This window comes from Canis lupus, chromosome 29, assembly GCF_011100685.1.
Source record: "Canis lupus familiaris isolate Mischka breed German Shepherd chromosome 29, alternate assembly UU_Cfam_GSD_1.0, whole genome shotgun sequence".
Taxonomy (NCBI): domain Eukaryota; kingdom Metazoa; phylum Chordata; class Mammalia; order Carnivora; family Canidae; genus Canis; species Canis lupus.
Window position 1 is genome coordinate 2,880,498 of NC_049250.1, and position 21,330 is coordinate 2,901,827.

Below are 21,330 nucleotides of genomic sequence, written 5' to 3' on the forward strand. Positions count from 1 at the left end.
GTTCAGGTCATGATCCCAAAGTCTGGGATTGGAGCCCCATGTTGGGCTCCCTGCTCAGCAGGGAGTCTGCTTCTTCCTCCCCCTCTGCTGCTCCCCCTGCTTGTGCTCTCTCTCTCTCAAATAAATAGAATCTGAAAAAAATGAATAAAATCTTATATTTTTGTTTGCAAAGTCTTACCCAGTAGCAGAGTCAACTGGAAGAGCATAGAAAGTGTGTGTGTATGAAAGATAGAGAGAGAGAAAGAGAAAGAGAAAGAGACAAAATTTAAAGGAGTTTAATCTCAAGGCATCCTGAATTAGCACTGGGCAGAATGGTCATCAATTTTGTGTTTTTGTGTTGTTGTGTTCTGTATGTATGTATGCATGTACGTATTTTCGGGTGTCGATAAATATGCAGATCTGAAGGCCCAGCCTCATATGTTCTGATTCAGTCAGTTTAGGTGGGCCCAGGAATTCAGATTTTAACAATCAGGCCCAAGTGGTTCCATTGTAGGTGACCTATAAACCACACTTTGGGAGAAGCTGGAAAGTGGAAGGGCTTCTGATGGGGATGGTTAGAAGACATAAAACGTGGTACTAAATGAATAGGACTGTGTTAGGCATTTGGGAAACATTTGTCATGGTTGATTAAATAAGATTTATAGAGCCTTCAGTGAATTTCTGTAGTGGCTCACATAAGAAGGGATAGAGGAGAAATTATGTCTAAAAGTTTATGCTCAAGGATTGCATTTGAATACATTGCTCCTCTGTTAACCACTATTTAGAGAAAACTATTCTGATACGTTTGTGTATTTCAATCCTCAACAAGGCACCTGTGAAGTGTCTGTGAGAAACCACAGTTCCACAAGTAGTGATACAGGAGGGTTCTCAATCTTGCATGCTTGGACTAACTGATCCAGTTTGTTAGTATTCATCACTTGTTTTGTTCTTCTCCAAAATCTTACTTGGGTTACTGTGTTGCCACTCTGTGGTGAACATCCTATAAAATATGTGTTTCAAGCCTTGAGTTTACTACAAATATGTACAGAAAAATCAGTGTTTTAGAACAGGTTTTAGAAAAATGAGAGAACAGCACAGAGCACTGCAGATTCGGTCACAGTCACAAATGTTAAAGATGACCATGTAAGCAAGGTATTTTTAACTTTAGTCTTTTCTCAAAAACGTAAGTTGATTTTAAACTCATTGTACAGAAAGCAAAAATAAGTGCATTCTCTTTTAAAACCACATGCTGTTAGATGGAGTTGTGTTTGCAGTTGGTCCTTCCGAGGCAGACAGCATGCTTACACAAGCCGTGCTGTAGTTTTGATTAGACAGATTAGTGTGGCATGAAAGATTAGCTTGTGCTAGTAATGCCACTTCCTAATGCTGTTCATTCTGCTTCAAAGAAAAGGAATTTAGGATTCTAATGCAAATTATATGTGGCTCTTCATGATACACTTATTTTTTCAAGAGGCTTAACATCATCAGCTTTGAATTATGGGCACTAATATTCTTAAATTCCAATCTTTCACTTTCCAACAGTGATTAGATGCTTTTGTCTTCATTGCTAATTACCTAAGCAACTAGACTGACTTGTACCTCAGTGGGGCTGAGATATTAATTAAATGTTTAAGAATGTACTTAAATGGGCAGGAAAAGGCACAACAAGCTTAGAGGATATAGATGGTTTTAAAATAGCATGCTGATGTACCACGTTCAGTATTCCAAATCAGTGATTCACACAGAGTTCCAAACTCAGAAACAAATTGAGTAGGTCCGACAGTATGTTGTGGGTGCATGTAACTTTCCTCTAATTCATCTACATTACTCATTGACATTGCTAGAAATTTTGTATTTGGTCCCTGAGTAGCTTCACTCTTAGGATGCCTTTCACAATACAGCTGCAACTTCTGTGTCAGAGTTACAAGGCTTACTCTATGTAGAAGGGGAATCCCACGGTATCTGCTATGGGTACCCAATAGAACTGTTAAGGAATTATTTAGCCTAATGCCTAGAATTAGATTGCTGAAGCATTTGTGTCTGTGTGTTTCTCATGTTACTAGTGTGGACATAAAATAAGTCCATTCTGGGCTGCACTTGTACCATGCAAGGGATAAAGAAGATTGCTGAAGGGGAGAATCTTCCAAAGTTTCCTCATTAAGAAAGACTAGCATGAGTGCCAAGTGTTGCTTGGCATGTGAGGCGGTGGGAGGGTAGCAGGGTACCCAGTTGAGAGGGCTTTCCCACTCACAGACAATTGTACACAAGTCCTAGCTGGACCATTTATTAACATTGTAATTTCAGACAAATGAGCTTACTTGTTCTGTCCCTCTCTTATTCATCTGTAAAAACAAATTATTAATTACCTGTATAAAGATCAAATGGTAGTAATGTATATGAAACTCCTAGCACAGAGCTGACAATTAAGACAAATTAGGTATTATTTTGTGCCATCAAATAATATTGCTTCACATTTGACACTCATCTCCCTGTTTACTCCCAGTGGTTACTACCTGTGTCAGTACTGGTCAGTGTCTTGTTGAGATCCATCTTGCCCCTTAGAGCTTCCATACACAGAGGGTCCTAATGCATGCCTGTCTGCACCTCAAGCTCCTTCTACCACACCCAGTTGGAAGTTGAAGTGGATACCCATGCCTGGAGGAACAGAGACATTTGAAAATGAGGGTTCCTTGTTCATTGTAGTAGGTGTTTCTTTTTGTTTTTTTTTTTGTTTTTTTTTTTTAATTTTTTATTCATTTATGATAGTCACAGAGAGAGAGCGAGAGAGAGAGGCAGAGAGAGAAGCAGGCTCCATGCACCGGGAGCCTGATGTGGGATTCGATCCCGGATCTCCAGGATCGCGCCCTGGGCCAAAGGCAGGCGCCAAACCGCTGCGCCACCCAGGGATCCCTCTTTTTGTTTTTGATGTGAATTGCATTTTGTAGTCTATGACTTATACTCTGGAGATACCAAAAGTCCCTGATGTACCTTTTTTTTTTTTTTTCAAGGAAACCTAGATCCATTACCACTGTTGATATTAAGATTGATTCTATTATTGTTCACCTTACCACTGAACCCTAGACACATTAAATGGATTGTCATCTATCTATCTATCTATCTATCTATCTATCTATCTATCATCTATCTATCTATCAGCTATCTATTTTATTAACAGGTAAACTGATCATATCAAAATCTGAGTACCATGTATATGAAGTACATTGAGATGGAAACTTTTTTGAGAAAGAATATACAAATAACTTTGTCTCTAAATTTATTGCTAGGAGGATGTCATTTCTGTGGAGTTTATTAAAAGACCATATAAAAATTATTAGGAAAGGGCATGTTGACTAATCCCAGTCTTCAAAATATAACAGTGGTCTATTTATGCTCACTAGAAATAAAAGGACATAAGATCTAGCTATAGTAGAAAAAAATGCATCTTGAGTCTATAATCAAGATAGAAATGAGACTCTATTAGTAGAATTGAAATTTCCATCTAATAAGACTTTCAAAATAGAATAACTCATCACTAGGCAAAGCCAAATGCATGGATAGAGGATTCCAGAGGTTTCCTTCTAAATTATTTCTGCTTTCATGTTTGAGATTTATGGGTTCTAAAAAGAGGCTCATTTGCCTTTTGTTTTCATGGTTTTACTGATAGAAAATATTAGATAATTAGAAATGTAAATAACTATCTCGTTCTGAATTTTTAATTTTAAACCTAACTCTGAAAAGCTGTGTAATTCTTATAAAAGCAGAATGAATATCTCAAATTACACAAGTTAAAATGATATATGCATTCAATATAAACAAATTTTGATAAAACTAATATAAGATGTTATTTAATAGAATTTTAATTGTTCTAATATACTTAATTTAATTCAAAATTTCCATTGGAATAAGATGAATATTTTTTTAAACTTATATTAATCAGAAAATAACTTTAAAGGGTTTATATCCTATTATCTGAAAATAAAGCAGTAATTTATACATTGGTTTACGAGGTTTTGAGTTACCAAGGAACATATTTAGGATGTGATTTAGGAACACACATCATTTTACACCATGGCAAAAAAGATTGAAATGTCACAAGAGTTACAAATAATATTTTACCTAACTGCTAATAATTTTTAATTTGTTCTCAGTTTGGAAATGGGTTTTGAGGCCTAACATATTAATGATTTCCTTAAGAATTCTAATCATGGTGGACTCTTTTTCTTTGAATTAACTACCACCAAGGAAAGCCATATGTGAAATAATTACACTTTTAATATTTCCTGCTGATTTTAGAAATGTTTAATGCAAAGACAAAAAAGTGCAAAATATTGTTTATGCTATGTTTGATTTTGGAAAGAAATAAAATACCAGGAACCTGCCTTGTCTACATATTTAGCTTTTTATTAGAACTGTTTGGAGTTCCTTCTCCGCTAAACCCACAGGTCTGTCTCTTCATTAGGTATAAATATAGATAGCACAGGCCACACTTTAATTAGATGCATGCACTTCACTCTTGGCTACTGAGTCTCATCAAATCCTTATTTGCTATCTAACAGCTCAAAGACCCAATTTCGCTGCTACGCTAATAATGAGACAAAGCCAACCCCGATAAACCAATTCCTTAGTGGGGGTCCCAGCCAATTTTTATCTAGAGGAATGGACATAGAGAATACATAGCAGCAGGCACAAGGAGAACTGTCATCCTAGGGGGCAGAGTGACTCTTGAGGTAGGAATAAACATGTTGATTGTCCCTCTTCATCTTCTGCAAAGACTCTTTGTAGTCATTACCACTCTCCAGGTTAGAACAATGAGGGTAGATGTGTGTTATAGAGCTCATACACTTTTCACAAAACTGACATTAATTTTCAAAATGATTAAAATCACCCAGGTGGAGGTACTGGGTGGTTCAGTCAGTTAAGTGTCTGCCTTCGGCTCAGGTCATGATCCCATGGTCCCAGATTTGAAATACATCCATGTTAATATCTTTTTCAGCTAAAAAGTTCAATTATTTTAAAAGAACACACACTTTGTTAAACCTGTAGAACTATAGAAGGCAAATAGTGAACTCTAGTGGATCTAACTATGGGCCTTAGTTAATAATAATGTATCGAAAGGGGTTATGAATTGTAACAAATTAATACACTGGTGTAGGATCTTAATAATAGAGGATACTCTGTGTGAGAGAAGATGGGGAGGGAACTTTTTGCATAATTCTTCTATAAACTTTAAAGCATTCTAATGCTTTTCTTTGCTAAAAAGGAAAGTCCAGGGATGCCTGGGTGGCTCAGTGGTTGAACATCTGCCTTTAGCTCAGAGCGTGATCCTGTAGTCCCAGGACTGCGTCCCCCATCAGGCTCCCTGCATAGAGCCTGCTTCTCCCTCTGCCTCTGTCTCTGCCTTGCTCTCTCTCTGTGTCTCTCATGAATAAATACATAAATAAATCTTTAAAAAAAAAAGTAAAGACCATTAAAACTGAATAAAAAGGAAAAAACCACCCCACACACATTTCTGTGCTTTCGTGAGTGAATAGATATATGCCCAAATCATGGCATTTATAAATTAGGCATATACAAAAATCATGAAAATTGGGAAGTGATACTGAGAGTAGTCATAATTACTCAGATTAGTTTTTCTTTTTTGGGGTATCCATTACTCCTATGGATCCATTACTCCTTAGCCTGTGTCCCAGGAGAAAGCTTATTAGATTCAGGGAAAAAAAACCTGAAGAAAAATGTTTTGGAGAAAATGACTAAAATATCAGAGTGTGAGGAATTATGCCTTGCTGTCTCTAAGAAAATGTCTCTCAGAACACTCCCTACCACTATGTGATAAAGGAAGTGGTACCCAGTAGAAGCAGCCACTGTGTCCGGCAGAAGCAGTAATGTCATCAGTGTCTGCCATAATGAAGAGAGTTTAACAGAAGTGAACAAAGAAGAAAGAAAGATGGAGCACTGGACAAATGGAAAGACTAATTTGTAAGCACATGGACACTCAGAATCATTAGGGGATAAATAATTTTTATTTATTTCTGCAATTTTAGGGGAGTAAAAAATAAATGAGTCTAGAGTTATGCATTCATCTATTACTCTCCAAGTGGGTAGTTCTTACCAAGGGCCTTCTGGAGTTCTGTGTTCTGAAGTAATTCTGAGACATCTCAGGATGCTACAAGGCTACTACTGAAGGTCATTGGGGCAATACCCATGATTCTCTGGATCAGAGATCAGAGAGTTAGAAAGGGAAAAAACCCAAGATCTAGTTAAAGATCCAAATACCTGTGGTCACCTGGATAGGAAATGACTCTGTAATTTTAAAGCAGAAAGATATCCTATTATACATGTGTTTACTTTTAAGACCTAAAACAGCTGCTATAGATACTATCACACCTTTACTCAATAGTTACAGTTTTGTGTATATAAACAAACTCCTAAAAAACTTGCTCTGGTTCCTAGTTTGGGATATTGAAATAGCATAGAAAAAAAAGTATATTTGACCCGTTCAGGATTATTTATCAAAAAACAAATCTGCTTTGGTCTGAATGTCTGTGTCTCTCCAGACTTCATATGTTGAAATTCTAATGCCAGTGTGATAGCATTGGGAAGTGATTAGGTCATGACTGTGGAGCCCTCGTGAACAGGATTAGTGACCTTATAAAAGAGGCCGTAGGAGCTACCTACCCACTTCCCTCATGTGAGAATATAAGAAGTCTACACCCCTGGAAAGGGCCTTTGCCTGACCATATTGGCTCACTGATATAGGACTTCCAGTCTCCAGACTGCAAGAAATAAATTTCTTATGTTTGGAAGCTACCCAGTCTATGATACTTTGTTATAGCAGGTGGAACAAACAAAGACATCTTCCCACGTGGTATATGTGCGATGTTAAACAGAGATTTGGAGTTAAAGGAAATGTTTTTATTTTTCCCCTCCTGAAACTTTTTCTTAAAGATTTTTATTTATTTATTCATGATAGACATGGGAGAGTGGGGTGCAGAGACACAGGCAGAGGGAGAAGCAGCCTCCATGCCATGCTGGGAGCCCGGTGCGGGCCTCGATCCGTGACTCCAGAATCACGCTCTAGGCCGAAGGCAGGTGCCAAACCGCTGAGCCACCCAGGGATCCCCTGAATCTCTTTTTAATAAAAATAAACAGAGTCATTGGTAACTTTTTTGAAAATGGAAAGCAGATTTTCATTCATGGAAACTATCCTAGGTGGTCTGACAAAGCTGAAGCAAAAGCCAATGTTTAGCAAGCATTCACATCGCAGAACTGAGGAATCAGAGCGAAAAAGGGTGTTCAGCTAAAAACAGGAGTTGAATTAAAATTCACCAAGAGTGAGTATTTGGCTCCAGGCCTAGCAGAAGGCATAGGGGAGGTTCAGCACTACGATAAAGTAAGATACGTGTTCTGAACAGCAAGTTTCTCTGCTTTTCTCCTTCTTTAACTCTTAGAACACTGGCATAGAGGTGGTGTTTGTTTTATTTTGTTTTGTTTTTACCACTAAGAGGGGAGGTGAAATTTATAGTGAAATTGATCTAAGAGAAATAACCCACCAATAATACGTTTGGGCTCTTCTACTGCAGGCTGAGTTCCCACCAAAAACTCCACAGGAGAGCCCAGTAGTGGAAAAACCATGTGACCTCTACCCAAAGCTGTCAGTTTGCTTTTCAGTGCCTCACCCTTAAATATTGACCTATGCTAAAGGATTACCAGTATTGGAAGGAAATTATCCATATCAAGACAACAGTTAAAGCAGAGAGACAAAAAAAAAAAAAAAAGGAAGGAAGGAAAAAGACAATGCAATAGTTGAGGAAAAAAGTGGGAGTACTCAATACTACAGTATTTTCAGAGAAGGCAGAAACTATTACATGCATTTTTTAAAAGTCATCATTATATATAAAAAGAACATGTGGAGAAGAAAAGAAGATATTCAAACTTTGTTTATAGTATTGGAAAAAAACACAGAATGTGGAAGGATTACAAAATAAAGTTGAGAAACTGGTCAAAATGGAATGAAATAACAAATAAGTAGGCAATATGACAGAAAAGACTATTAGAGATAGCCCATTCAGGAATTCTAACATCAGAACGATAGAATTTAAGTATTTTCCCAAGAAAATACTTGGGATAAAGGGATCAGCTATTATCTAAGGAATGTCACAAGAAAGGTATCCAGATTTGATGTATATGCTTTCAAATATAAATGAAATGGCAAACAAAAAAAGAAAAAGAAAAAGAAGAATGTCTACATATCTATGCTTGCTATATAGTAGCATAATACTATGATTTTAGCTAGCATTTCCCTAATGACTAAGAATTTTGAACATTTTTTATATGCTTATGATATTCCTTTATATTGTTGATTAATTGGGTTATTTGACTTATCCATTTTGAAGTTTATTTTATACATTCTGGCTGCAAGTCAAATATATAATTTGCAAATATTATTCCCAGTCTTGGCTTGTCCAGTTTCTTAATTGTATCTTTTGAAGCTCAAAGTTTTTGATTGTCATGAAGTTCATTTTATGAATATTTTAACTTTATCACTTGATCACAGCTTTTGCTGTCTTATCTAATAATTCTAAGAGTTGGAAGATCTGTTGCTTTGTTTTCTTCTGAGGGTTTTATAGTTTTAACTGTTACACTTAAGTCTATCATCAAATTTCAGTTAATTTTTGTATATGGTATGAGTTAAGGTAATATGGGTATCTAATTGTCCCAGCTCATTTGCTTTGGCACGTTTGTTACAATGAATTGTGCTAAATTTAAGAGTTTATTTTTAGATACTTCTGTTCCATTAATCTGTGTATGCTTAGGCCAATATCACACCATTGATTATTGTAACTTTGCGGTAAGTCGTGCGAATGAAAAATTTAAGTCTTCAAATTTTATTCTTTTCGTATTTGATTTTTTATTTTTGTTTTATTTTTTATTTTCTTATATTTGAGTTTTAAGAAAACTTTATGTTAGAACAGTTTTAGAAAAAAAATTGTAAAGATAGTTTTGAGTGTTGTAATATACTCTATACCCAGTTTCCCTTTACTAATATTGAATTATTATACATTTCTGATGATTAATAAATATTGATACATTTTTATTAATGAAAGTCTAAATAACACCCTATTCATATGTCCTTAGTTTTTACTTAATATGGTTTTTTCCCTTCCCAGATCCCTTCCAGAACACACGTTGCATTTAGTAGTTTGTCTTAGACTCCTCTTGGCTCTTATATTTTCTAGGGTTCCTTTTTTGATAACTTGACCAGTTTTAAGGAGTACTGGTGAGATGTTTTGTAGAATATATCTCAATTGGGCTTTTCTCTGATTTATTCCCTTGTCATTAGACTGGTCTCTGTGTGTTGGAGAGGAAGACCATAGAGGCAAAGTACATTATCTTATCAAGTGTTTATACCATCAACATCATTTTATTAGCATTAATATTAATTTTGATCACTTTGCTGAGATAGAGTTTGTCAAATTTCTCTACTAAAAGTTATTTTTTTTCGTATTCTTTCCATACTGGGCTCTTTGGAAGGAGTACACTATGGAGAGACCACACTTAAACAATGTGGAATATACTTCACCTCCACAGCAGTACGTTGTCTACTTACATTCTTTAGAATTCTACTATATGTGAGATCTGTCTATACATCTTAGTTTATTTGTTTATTCAATCATATCAATAAATCAGTATAGACTTGTGGATATTTATTTTATACTTTGGATTATAAACCAATGCTGCTTTACTTTTTTTTTGCTCATGTGATTCTAACATTAGCCCTTAGGAGCTCTTTCAGTTGGTTTCAGTGTGTCTTTCAAATATTCCCTCATTTTTTTTTAAGCATTTCTTCTTTTTTGACACTAAAATATGTTTCAAACTCATCCTGTATATTTCCTGCCAATCTAATAATCAGCCATTTCTCCTAGAGGCCCTGCTTCCCTTTATTAGAGAATATATTAGAAACCAAAATCTGAGTCCTGGGTGTGCTCCTTGAGGGCGGAGTAGAAGTACCTTCTAGATACACTCAGCTGATGAAACAAGGAAATATATGAGTGTGTGCAGACTTGTTCATATACCCAAATGCATTCATACACATTCCTATATATAATCATTTGTATTAAGCCGAAAGTGGGTTTATATGGCTGCCTCCAAGCTAATCCATTATCATATGCATGATTCGGCCCGCTCTCCTGCTTCTCTGTAACCTCCCACTTCAATAAATGTCTACATCATCTGCCATCCATTGGTTAAGTGCTCAAATCCAGGACACATATACAGCAATATCAGAATTGTTAATCCATTCCCCAGTGGGAAAAACTTTATTAAGTAGAATAGAGTTTATGTACAGTTCTTTTGTTTTGTTTTGTTTTGCCTTCAGTCTTACAGATTTTGTTTACTTACAAAGTTACAGAACTTAGTACCACTACCACATCCCCTTCAGTGAAGTTGTTTCAAACATTCATAATAAAATTAGACTTTTGTCACATTCTGTATTGCATCATAATATCCCCACAGTCTCCTAAATGATTTTAAAAAAAAATTTGTACACATTAAGGTTCTCTCCCTTTTTGGCTGTAAATTCTATGAGTTTTAACAAATACAGAGTATCATGTATGACCATTATGATGCCATATAGGATAGTTTCAGTTTCCAAAAAAAATCCTCTTCATCTGTTCCTTTCCTACTTCTTCCATGCCAGGATTATCTGGAAATGATCATTTTACGATCCTTATAGTTTTGCCTTTACAATAACATTACATAATTGGATCTGAGAGAATATAACCTTTTTAGATTGGTTTGTTTCATTTAGCAACGTGCATTTATGAATAACCCATGTCTTTCCATGGCCTGATAGTTCATTTCTTTTTGAGCACTGAATGATATTCCATTGGTTATATGATGGAATAGTAAACAACTGCACTACAGTTTGTTTATCCATCCACCTACTGAAGGACAGACATCATGCTTGCTTCTGGTTCTTGGTAATTATAAATAAAGCTACTGTAAATATTTGCATACAGGTTTTTGTGTGGACAAAATTTTCAAATTATGGACATTAATCTAGGACTACAATTACTGATTACAGAGTAAGACTATATTCAGTTTGTATGAAACTGCCAAACTGTCTTCCAAAAAGGCTGTGCCATTTTATACATCCACCAGTAATGAAGAAGTGTTGCCAGTGTTGTATATTCTCACCAGCAATTGGTATTGTCAGGTTTTTTGGTTATATACCATGTTAACAAGTGTGTAGTAGTTTCTCATTGTTATTTTCATCTACAGTTCCTTAGTGACAAAGGATATTGACCACTTTTTCATATGCTTATTTGCCTTCTTTGTATTTTCTTTGGTGATATGTCTGTTTGTACAGTTTGCCCCCTTTTTAATTGAGTTAGGAGTTTTCTTATTGAGAGTTAAGTTCTTGGTATGTATTGGAGATAATTATTTGTATATGTTGTATACAGCCACAAACATTTTTTTTCAAATATTTCTTTTAAAAATATTTTCTCCCTGTTTGTGAGTTGCCTTTTCATTTTCTTAAAAGTAAATTTTTCAGAAAAGAGGTTTATCATTTTAATAAAGTCCAATGCATCAATTTTTTCTTTCATGAATTGTGCTTTTGGTGTTGCATTTAAAAACTCATCACCAAAAAATTAATTAATTAATTAATTAATTTAAAAAAACCTCATCACCAGAGGCACCTGAGTGGTTCAGCTAGTTAAGCATCCACTCTGGGCTCAAGTCATGATCACAGAGTTGTGGGATTGAGCCTCTTGTCAGGCTTCCTGCTCAGCAGGGAACCTGCTTCTCCCTCTCTCACTCCTCCTACTTGTGCTCCCTCTCCCTCTGTGTCAATAAATAAAAACAAAAAAAATTAAAAACTCATCACCAAACCCAAGATCATTGGGTAATTTCCTTTGCTTTCTTCTAAATATTTTATACTATTGAATTTTACATTTAGTTTTATGATTAATTTTGAATTACTTTTTGTGAAAAGGGTAAGGTTTGTTTCTAAGTTATTATTACCATTATTTTTTGCATATAGATTTTGATTGTTATAGCACATTTGTCAAATGACTGAATTTTCATTGTATTACCTTTACTCCTTTGTTGATCAGTTGACTGTACTTGTGTGAGGCTATTTCTGGTCTTATTTTCTTCTGTTAATCAATATGTGTGTTCTTTTGCCAATAGCATGTTGTCTTGATTATTGCAGCTTTATGGTAAGTCTTGAAATCAGGAAGAACATGTCTACTAACTGTTCTTCTTCCTCAGTATTCTATTGACACTTCTAAATCTTGCTTTTCCATATAAACTTTAGAATTACTTTTAGGTTTTATTTTCCAGTTTTTATTTAAATCCCAGTGAGTTAACATACAGTGTAATATTAGTTTCAGGTGCACAATATAGTGATTCAACAATTCCATACAACAACTTAGTGCTTATCACAAGTTCACTGCTTAATCCCCATCACTTCTTTTTTGTGGCATATTTTTTTTTGTGGACATAGTTTTATTTTTTTTAATTTTTTTTTTATTTATTTATGATAGTCACAGAGAGAGAGGCAGAGACATAGGCAGAGGGAGAAGCAGGCTCCATGCACCCGGAGCCCGACGTGGGATTCGATCCTGGGTCTCTAGGATTGCACTCTGGGCTAAAGGCAGGCGCTAAGCCGCTGCGCCACCCAGGGATCCCTCTTGTGGCATATTGTACTAGCTGGACTTTCAATATGATTTGAATAAACATTTTGGAGAAAATATGTCCTTGCATTGTTTCTGGTCTCGATGAGAAGGATTTTAGCTTCCTACAATTAAATATGTGTTAGCTGTGGGGTTTTTTTGTAGATGCTCTTTATCAAGTTGAGGAAGTTTCCCTGTATTTCTGCTTTGCCAAGAATTTTAATCACGGATATATGTAAGGTTCTTTCAAATGCTTTTTCTGCATCAATTGATATGACCCTAGTATTTTTGTTGTTTAGCCTTTTGATGTGGTAGATGACACTGATTGAATTAAAAATGTTAAATCATCCTTGCTTACATGGAATAAATCCAATTTGGTGTGGTATATAATTCATTTTATAGATTGTTGGGTTTGATGTGATAAAATTTTTTTGGAGATCATTGTGTTAATGAGATATACTGGTCTTAATTTTTTTCTATAATGTTTTTTAAGATCATTTTTGATATTAAGATGACTTTGGAAATGTTTCTCCTGCCTCTATTTCTAGATAGGATTATAGAAGATTGTTACCATTTCTTCATTAAATATGATAGAACTCAACAGGGAAACTGTCTTGGTTGGGTCCTTTTTATCTTTTTTTTTTTGTTATGTTATTAGTATTGGTTCAATTTCTTTGATATAGGCCATTTCAGAATACCTATTTTTCCTTTCATGAGTTTTAGTAGTTGTGTCTTTCAAAGAATTGATCCATACCTTCCAAGTTATCCAAATTGTGAGCATAGAGTTGTTCAGAGTATTCCATTATTAACCTTTTGTTTTAAAGTCCATAGGATGAATAGAGATGACCCTCTTTTATTTCTGATATCGGTAATTTATATCTTCTCTCTTTATTTCTTGATTAGTCTTGGTTAGTCTGGTAGTCTGGTTTATCAATTTTATTAATCATTGTTCAGATTTATTTAATTATTATTCATGTTTCAAAGAACAAGTGTTTTGTTTCATTGATTTTTCTCTGTTGCCTTTGTTTTCCATTTCATTGATTTCCTCTAATTTTTATTGTTTGTTTTCTTTGTGCATTAGGCTTTGTTGCTCTACTTTTGTAGTTTCCTATAGTGGAAGCTTATAGCATTGATTTTAATCTTATTTTTTAATATATGCATTTGATGGTATACATTTCTCTCTAAGCATTCCTTTCCAGCTCTTTCTGTTAGTGATTTCCCCCTTAAAGTCCTTGTGCTTGGGGATATACTTTGTATGATTTCTTTTCCTTTTAAATTTTCTTTTCTGAGCTAGAATTTGGTCTGTCTTTATGAATTTTCCATGTGAGCCTGGGAAGAATACACATTTTACTTTTTTGGATGGAGTATTCTGTGGAACTCTATTGTGTGAATCAGACTGCTATTGTTGTTTAGTTCAATAATACCATTGCAGAATTGCTACCTGCTTGAACTATTATTTCTTAAAAGAGTGCTATTGAAGTCTACAACCATCATAATGGACATATCTATTTCTCCTTCAATTCATCAGTACTTACCTCACATATTTTCATATTCTCCTGTTAGATTATTTAGTATTACTAAATATTCTCAGATTTTACTACTTTATTTTTATTCAATTCCCTTTTAACCTGGAGAAATTATTTTGGTTCTGAGGTTGGCTCTGTGTGTGATTCATAAGTTCCTCCAGCTATCTTTGATTAGTGTTAGCAAGGTACATTTTTCTCTAAGCCTTCAACTTAATCATATTGATATATTAAATTTTTGGTAGAATTTAGAGTTAGATCTTTTATATATCCTTGATAATCTCTTTTTTATTAGATAAATTTAGACCATTCAAATATAAAATTATTATTGATAAAAATGAATCAATATCCATCGTGTTTATAAATCTATTCTATTTATATAGCATTTGTTCTGTTTCTGCTCACTTCATTTCCAATTTTACTTTTACTTCCTCCAATATATATTTTTAATTAATCTACATAATTAATCTTTAAATAGCCTTATTTTGTTTCGTATATAATTCAGGTACTTTACTACAAAATATTCCTAATTCATCCCTCTCATCTATTATACATGGCTGTCATTCATATTACTTATGTATAACCTTCAATAACCTGATACATTGTTACTATTACTTTTTTCTTATCTTGATCTGAATTTCTGAGGTATTACTTTCCTAACCCTTAAAAAAATTTATGTATCATTTTTTTCAGTTCAGAGCTTTGTGTAAGGCATTCTCTATTGTGTATATGTTAACGTTTTACTTCTTGGTAAGATGTTTCCCTTGCTCTTTGGCTTATTTCAGGATTTCTTCTTTGTCTTTGACTTTCTACAGTTTGATTTCCTGGAGTCAGTACCCAAGAAAAATAACATATCCACACTAATGCTTGTACACAAATGCTTATAGCAGCATAATTTATAGTAGCCAGAAAGCAGAAACAACAAACACAGCAACTGATAAATGGATGAACAAAATGTATATCTACATAATTGAACGTTGACAATAAAAAAGATAAAAGGGTACAATATGGATGAATCTTGAAAATGTACTAAGTAAAAAAAAAAAAAGCTACTCACCAAAGACCACACATAATTGTATTATCTATCTCATTTACATGAAAAGTCCAGAAAGGCAAATCCATAGGGACAGAAAATAGATTAGTGGTTGCCTAGGCCTAGGGAAAGGGGATGATAAATGAATGTTAATGGGTACAGGGTTTCTTTTTAGGTTGACAAAAAATGTTCTAAAGTTATATAGAATAAAAGTTACACTTTTATTATAGAATTACAATTCTAATTATGTATACTAAAAATCACTGAGTTGGATGCTTCAAACATGTGAATTTCATATTGTATAAATAATTTATCAATTATGATATTAGACAAAAATGAAAATACATTTGTAGAAGTCATTGTATGATTTAAATGTTATTTTAATTTTTACTTGATATAACTTAATACATCAATTCCATGATAAAATAAAAGGCAAATACAGAAAACCACATAAAACAAATACATAGCTTAGTAAATTATTATAAAACAAATAACCTTTAAATTATTACTATGCTAAGAAACTTGAATTTTTCTAACACCCAGAAGCCCCACTGTACATTCCATCTTAAGTATAGGCTTCCAATGAAACCACTAGGTTAAATTTTGTATCGATCACTTACTTGGGTGATTTTTACTAAATCCCTATACAATATTGTTTTGTTTTGCATATTTTTTCAGAACTTTCTATGTAGTTTAAGTTTTAATTCCCAGACTTTCTCTGGAGTCATCATCTGAAATTTGTTTTATTGTTTATTGATAAAGGAATAGATACTTTACACAAGGAATTTATATAATCTCTCTACTTTATGTTTTGGAAATATATCACAATTGTAGTTACAGTTACATTACATTTTAATAAAACCTTTTATTTTGGGATAACTGTAGATTCATATGAGTTATAGTAAGAACTACAGAGAGATCTTGTGTACACTTTATTCAGTTCCTCTAAGAATAACATCTTGTAAAACTATAGTACAGCATCACAACCAGGATGTTGACATTGGTATAATCAAGATTTAGTGATGATCTTCATCACTAAAGGGACCCTCATTTTACCCATTTATAGCCACACCTACTTCCCTCCTGCCCTCACACTCTACTGAAAACCTGGCAGCAACTAATCTGCTTTCCATATTTATAATTTTGCCATTTCTGCAATATTGCATAAGTGGTATCATAAAGTTTAACCTTTGGGAGTTGCTTTTTTCACCTAGTGGATATCTCTGGAGATTCATCCAGGGCATGAAGATTTATATTTATGCAAAAACCATGCATGAATGTTTATAGCAGATGTAGTACTAACTGCCCCAAACTGAAAACATCCAGATATTTTTTGACAGTAGTGGTTAAACTGTAGTACATCCATACTATAGTCTAATACTCAGAAAATGAGTGAACTATTCACATAGTCTATATGGCTATATGACTTTAACATCTATTCAGGAACTGTAGTAGTATTCACATCAGTGTAGTCTAAACAGGTAGATGTTTGTCATTTCTAATTAACATTAATGCACAACCTTTCTTCAGTTTTTTTTGAATTTTTAAAAGTAACCAAATATTTAGCACAATAGGTTTTTTGAATTAAAGAAATATAAGTGAGAAAAATTATGCAGGTACATCTTCTATTAACTTTTGGAACATTAATTCCTCACTGGAATTTGGCCAGCATGATTTTTGATGCTTTATAAAGATTTAAAAGGTAAATCCTAAGGAAGTGGTTAATATTACACAAATGTTTCTATTACTTGTCTTATGATCATTCAATGATTTGAAAATAACTAATAAAACAATGTGAAAAATTATAATAAAAACAAATTAAGTTTTTCATCTATTGTTGCATTTTATATATTTTTATATATTTGTAAGTATATTTTATATATATTTATATATATTTTAAATGGATATGTATTTTATATATGTATTTTATAGATATAAAGTCTATATATTTTATGTATACATATGAATATAAAATATATTTCAATAAATATACATACATGTGGTATATGTATTATATATATTCATATATGTGTATTTTATGTGTGTATATATATGTGTATATATCCTATAAGCTTATCCCACAATATAATGATATGTTATTTTGTCTTTAGTGTAAGTAAGTCTTCTTGTCGAGTCTGAGTCTGAGCTTGTCAAAAATAAAGATATTTATTACATTTTCCATTTAACTTTTCTGAAATGTTTACTAAGAAGGATAGAAAACAAAATTTCACATAATCATTGTTTTGTTCATTAGGAATTTTTTCAGAGAGATACTGTAGAGTTGGACTAAATCATATATGTGCTTGAAATGTGTATTTATTGGCTTTTATTTTTCTTGGATATATATATATATATATATAACCATTTCTTCTCTTTCTCAAAGTTAACTACAGTCTACTTATAAATCGATTATTTAACATGAGGAAATATTTTAACAGTACTATTGTACACCTGGAACTAATATTAAACCACACTTTAACTAACTGAAATTTAAATAAAAACTTAAAAAATAAAAAAATAAAGAGTATTACACATATAGTTGAATTTTTAAAAGCAGCTTGCATAAAAATATACATATCTGGTCTAAATTAACTTCCAAAAATAAAATATAAAGATTTAAAAGAGATGAAGTGAAGTGTTCAGAATGTGGATATGGTATCATAGATGGTATTTATGTTCTTTGTGAATATAAATTTGTGAATTTTTATAATTTATAAATTTTCAAAAAGAGCATGTAGAAATAATCAAATAATTATTTATTTTACAATAGCAAGTTACTTAGGCATTTAACATAATAGTATGAGCTAAACCAGGGATCCCTGGGTGGCGCAGCAGTTTGGCGCCTGCCTTTGGCCCAGGGCGCGATCCTGGAGACCCGGGATCGAATCCCACATCGGGCTCCCGGTGCATGGAGCCTGCTTCTCCCTCTGCCTGTGTCTCTGCCTCTCTCTCTCTCTCTCTCTCTCTCTCTGTGACTATCATAAATAAATAAAAAAAATAAAATAAAATAAAATAGTATGAGCTAAACCATGCATCAGGTAGTGTCATTATCTCAAGTATATAGAAGTTATAATTATTTCTACATTGAGAAAAGTAAGACTAAAAAACATAGGAGTAATTGGCTGAAATTTTAGTCAAAGTGGCAAAATTAAGTCAAATCCAGTCCTACTTCCAAAGTTTATGGTCAGTGGGCTACAGAAAATACAATTGTGCATAAGATTCACTCAGTAAATACATATTTTGAAGAATATGATTACTATAAATTCCAGTGATAAGTCTCTCCCATGTGGTCATTATATCCCATGTGAAACCACAATATCACTATAATTTTGAGACTAAGTGTTCCATTGTGAATAACAAAGACCTACTTATTTATCTTCTAACTAAGGGAGGTATATAAATGTAAGAGATGAAGATTTTATATTGATAAAGATCTAGAAAAAGATTAGGATATTTTGCTTTAATTATTGAGAGATCTTAACTTTGGTCTTCAAGATAAATTTAGATTTCAATTATTCTTAATTATTTTAAACTGTATATCATTGCTTATTAGTGTGTACACATGTGTAAAGAAGTTTATGCCAGTAAATATTATTCTGTCAATTCCAACTTGGTGCTCCCACATAGATCAAATGCACATTTCACACTTAACACAGCCAGCTAGAAGTCTGAATTAACTAAAATCTGAGAGGAAAGAACACTACAAGTTTACTTGTTTTCCTCATTGCCATAAATGATACAATTTAGTTATTAAATCTAATCTACTGGGTGGCTCAGTAGTGTAGTGCCGCCTTCAGCCCAGAGCGTGATCCGGAGACCCTGGATCGAGTACCACATTGGGCTCCCTGCATGGAGCCTGCTTCTCCCTCTGCCTGTGTCTCTGCCTCTCTGTCTCTGTCTCTGTCTCTCATGAATAAATAAATAAAATCTTTAAAATAAATAAATAAATCTAAAAGCAAGATACACAGCCACAACTCCTTTCTTTTTTATCACACTTTTCAGCTGTGGACCATTCCCAACAAAATATGAATATGTCCTCTCCTGTCAGTGAGTAATCATCTCCAAGTCTATGACACTATCATCTTTGCCTAGACTACCACAGTGGTCTCTGACTTCATTGTGTAACTGCCTGCACCATGACCAACTTACCACATAGCCATCATATCACCTATGCTGGAAAATGTTCAGTGGTTTCCCAGCACATGTAGAATGAAAGAAAACTCTTTATCAGCCTAATGACCTACATGCCTGCCTCTCCAAACTTATCTGGTACCAGTTGCCTGCTAGCCCACCATGTACCAGCCCCCACATGCTCCTGTACTTTTTAGTTGGTTTCTCCCACACCAGGTCACACTCACCTTGGAGCCTTTGCCCTTGTCATCTCTACCTGCAGTTTTCTCCTCTGATCTCCATGGTAGGTCATTCTTGCCATTCAGAGCTCAAACTATAATTGTCCTGATCAGAGACCTTCCCTGATAAGTGACTCTCAATGATTTTGACTCTTTCCCTTTACATTTATAGAAATCATTTACCATTTTGGGTTGCCTAGCATCACACCAATGTTCCCTACAAGAATTATATATCAAGACATTTGGGAAATTGAGTTATGGCTAGAATAACAAAAAAAAAATAATAATAATAGAAGGAGTATATGTTCCATCACTTTATTCTCTGGAAAGTAAAATGTAAGCCAATGGACTGCTTTTGACCAAATTTGATGAGAACAATTTTAACTTAGAGTTCAACATTTAATAAATCATCACTATGACACTGCTTTGTGATTGAGGTATGGTCAAGACTCTAGTACAAAGGTGTAAATTTCTTCATATCAGCCCTGGTAGAAACATCTTAATCAAACCACCATTTTAAAATCACATTGTGTGTGTTCGTGTGGAGACACCTTGTTCCTTCCCACCAGAACATGTTTCTCTACCCATTGCTTCAATTCTGTGAACTGGTATCCTTCCAACATGCTTATTTTCTATGTTTTTTTTTTAAAAACTATCATCGATTGTGTGCAACAAACAAAACAAAATAGACAACAACAAGATACCACTATAAACCTATGAATAGCAGAATTCAAAAATCAACATTATGAAATGCTGGTGGTGATGTGAAGCAACAGGAATTCTCATTCATTGCAGGTGAAAATGCAAAATGATAAAACCGCAGTGGAATACAGTTTGACAGTTTGTTACAAAGCTAAATATCATCTCATACAATCCAGCATCCACACACATAGGTATTTACCCAAGAAAAATGAAACATGTTCACACAAAAATATATACAGGAATTTTCAGTGAAGATTTATGCATAATTACTAAAAACTAGAGCCAATCAAGATGCCCTTCAACATATGAATGGATAAACAAACTGTATTACAACCATGAAATGGAATACTTTTCGGTGATAGAAAGTAATGATTGTCTCAACTGATATAGAAAAAGCATTTGACAGAATTCAATCCCAACATTATCACACTTAGTACCAAAGACCGAAAGACTTAAAGCTTTTTGCTAAGTTGAGGAATAATATAAGAAACTATTTCCAGCACTTTTACTCAATATAGTACTGAAATTCTTAGCCAGTGCATTAGGCAAAAAAAAAAAAGAAAAAGAAAAAGAAAAAAAAAAGACATCCAAATTGGAAAGGGTGAAATAAAATTATCTCTCTTCACAGATGACATAATTTTATATGTAGAAAATCTTAAAGAATCCATTTAAAAATGTTAAAGCTAATAAACACAGCACAGCAACTGGATAAAAATCAATACACAAAAATCAGTTGCATTTTTATACAGTAAAATGAATAATCGACACAAATTAAGAAAATAATTCCATCTATATTAACATAAAAAATCTTTAGGAAAAAACAAAGGCACAGTATAGTAAATAAAGTCAATGTCTTGTAATAGCATTTTATGGTGACGATTAGTAGATAATCAGAGGTTTGTTGTGTTAATAAAAAAATTATTTGTCTCCTGTAGCATTTGAAATGGATTTCGAAAACTCATTTGAGGGGTGGAATTCTTGTTTGTTTGCTTGCTTTTCCCGTTCAACTTTTCTGCACTTACTACGAGTCCTTGATGATTTATTTAGAAAACATCCGAAAAGAATTT

At 33.6% G+C, this 21,330-nt stretch overlaps 1 protein-coding gene across 4 annotated transcripts in view; it reads left to right on the plus strand.

Moving 5' to 3' along the window:
• SNTG1 (syntrophin gamma 1) overlaps window positions 1–21,330 on the plus strand; it is an 813,219-nt gene that overhangs the window by 582,453 nt on the left and 209,436 nt on the right. The gene's annotated exons all lie outside the window — the stretch shown is intronic.